We start from the raw sequence: 3,010 nt of genomic DNA on the forward strand, positions 1-3,010 counted from the left end.
TCTCCACTGAGCTGAGCTGAGCAGACTGTGCTGGTGTGAGGAAAACCAGACACATGGCTGAAATAATAGAGAAATCCCCAAGGTTTCAGATGCTCAGCCTTGATTTGGACAGGTGGAGAGTGTTCAGTGGAAACAGAAGTGTGGTTGTTCCTTGGAGCACCTTCAGGAGATCCCAGGGGAGGGCAGGTCTCCTTTGCTGCTCTCGGTCCTGACTTCTGAGTTCTGCAGTAACAGTTCTCACCTCTCTGGGAGGAGGTTTAGGGCTGTCATTGGCACATCAGGGTAGGCTGAGCATTGCTCTCAAAGGCCTGTCTGTGTCCACATCCCTTACCTGTGTGCTCAGATGTCATCCCACCTGCCCATGGGGGAGCATCCTTGGTCTGTGAGGTACTTCCTAGACCCAGCACTTGCAGTGTTCTCCAGGGAGCAGCAGGACACTTCCAGTTCCTTTGGGAATAACTGTTGAATGTCTTCTAATTTCCCTGCTACAACTTCCATCAGCTAAACCCCACTAGTCAGTTTTAGTTTCAGAGTTAATCCTTTCTGGAGGACAGATCAAGTGGATTCTGGTCCTGGTCAGTGGAGTGTCATAATTGGCTTCTTGGACATGAGCTGGGTGGTGTCAGTTCTTGACCTACAGTGTATGTTCTCCTTGTGGCCAAAGCTTTGGCCCTTGCCCCAAGAAAGGAAAGAGAAGGAATTTCCTTTGGAGAAGTGAACTCCTCTCTCTCAGTCAGGTTTTCAGGGAGGTTGGGGGGTGTGTGTTTCTTTTTCTGTGTTTGACTGCTGTGCTACACTTTCCTGACGTACCTTGGGCACTGATAGGGCTAACTGTGATCCTGGGGAATGCACAGGAATCTCCTCCTGAGCTTCCAGCCTCTCAAGGGAGAGGTCAAAGGGGTTTGTTCCACTATTACAGTAGGCACATCTGGGCACACTCCAGCTCAAGAAGGTCATTTGGATGCAGGTCATGCATCAGCAGGTCACGCCGTGCTTTGGGAATTCTGTGGGTGGGATTGGCATCCACTGAGCCCAGATTTTAGCTTTATGGGGTTTTCATTCTTGAGCAGAGTGCAATGGTAATGAGACCTAAAAGCATGGCTGGCAAAGGAGCAGGAGGTGGAGTGTGACACTTGCTAGGACATATCTTTATCTATCTCAAGGTAGTTCTCAAGCTGAATCATCTGCTCCTGCTGTCTCTGTGGTCCTCAGATGTACTTCAGAACTGGAAGCCAGAGTGAGGGAGCATCCTGGGGATCCAGGAGCATCCTAGAGATGGTTTGGGTTGTTTTTTTCCTTCTGTTTTTGTCTTGTTTAGCTGTGTGTGACTCTTACTCCAGTGCTGATATTCCTCCTTTGTCATGCAGTGGATGATGAAGCACTCCCAGTGCGTGGATGACACTGTGGTACTGTAGGAGTTCTCCTCAGGCTGGGGCTAAGCTGATCAAGAATTAGGTTAATTCCAAACATTAAGTTCTTGCTGTCATTCACCACTGTTTGTCATGAAGGTGGAACCAGTGTGAGGAGGCAGTGGTTTAGGTGGTGACATGTTGTGAAACACTGAGAACATTTTCATTTCTATCTGTTTCTTTTTTTTAACTAGAAGAAAACTAGTTTGCTGAGTCTTTGCTTTGGATAAGCCAGAGAGTGAACTGAGTGGATGTAGGCATTGCATGGAATCATAATTGAGGGATCTTCCTTTAAAAGCAGGAGGAGACAGATGCTTATTTTATAGGGAGCTGGAGGTGTTACAGCTGTGTTGCAGAAATGTTATTCTTCCATCTGAAAACTCCAAGCAGCTTCTGCTGACTTGTTGTCTGTGTGGATAACAGATCATCAGAAGAGCCAAACTCTCTTTTTAAGCATCTTTTTAAGCATAAGTCTCTTAAAGCTGCATCATCTGTGACAAAATAGGTCCTTGTTGTGTGGAGTTCAAATGGGCATTACTGATTTCAGGTCTGACCTAAAGGCAAACAAGTCAAGTTTTTCTCCAGTTACTGAAACCTGTTCTGAGACATCAGTTTCCCTACTTTGAAAAGATAACAAAGCAAAAAAACCCAAATGATGTGGATTTCTATTCACTCTAAACTAGCCCAACATGTTAGAAATTTCTGTTTTGGAACAGGACAAGAAGGGAAAGATGTGCTAAGCTGCTTCTCCTGACACTTACCAGCCCATGCTTGGTCACCTGCTGTGTGTACAGTCCCAGAGTCAAACAGCTCTTGGGACTCAGCCTCTGCAGAAGGGGCACATGCCATGGGCCTGTCAGCCCACTGTGCACACACTGGCAGTGATCCTGGTGGGCATTCCCTGGGGAGAACCACTGTGAAACTGTGCTGCATTTGGGAGTTTCTGTTCCTCACCAACAGGAAGGAGAAAACGATCCTTTTTGTCCATTGGAAATCATGTTGTTGATGTTGGAGCTTCCTGGATATTTTAAAACTAAGCTAAACCTCCTATCCTGTATTTTGTAAATGCACTTTAAGTACCTTTTTTTAAAGAAGATTCCTCTGTCCTGGGATGCAGAAGGGAAGGGATATTTATTCCTGAGAAAGACTTTTTTTTGGTCAATGTCTATTAGTCCTTATTGCTAACTAACAAGGTATTTCAAAGCAAAGACTTTTCCTTTTTGCTGCTTGTTACCTAATTTACAGGGATTTAATTTTATGTAATGTATTGTATATTTATACATCTGTAATTAAGTGCACATTAGCTAAGAAAGAGGATTAGCTTCGGTGTAACACCCACTGGTACTATACAATCAACTAACACTGCCTATGCACATGCCTCTGTCTGGTCCTCTGCACAGCCTGAGCTGGTGGCAGTTCATGCTGTGGTGGGTGTTTTGTTGGAGCTGCAGCTGTTCAGCTGCTGCTGGAAGGAGGAAGATGTGCTGCTGCTCAGGAATGGTTTGCTGGGTGTCCCCTCGGACGGGTCTGACGTGTGCGTCGCATCTCCCATCGTAGTTCTAACCCCAGTCTGGTCTGGCTGTACTGTATGTAGCAGGAAT

This window comes from Acanthisitta chloris, unplaced genomic scaffold (assembly GCF_000695815.1).
Source record: "Acanthisitta chloris isolate BGI_N310 unplaced genomic scaffold, ASM69581v1 scaffold5393, whole genome shotgun sequence".
In the NCBI taxonomy this organism is placed as follows: Eukaryota; Metazoa; Chordata; class Aves; order Passeriformes; family Acanthisittidae; genus Acanthisitta; species Acanthisitta chloris.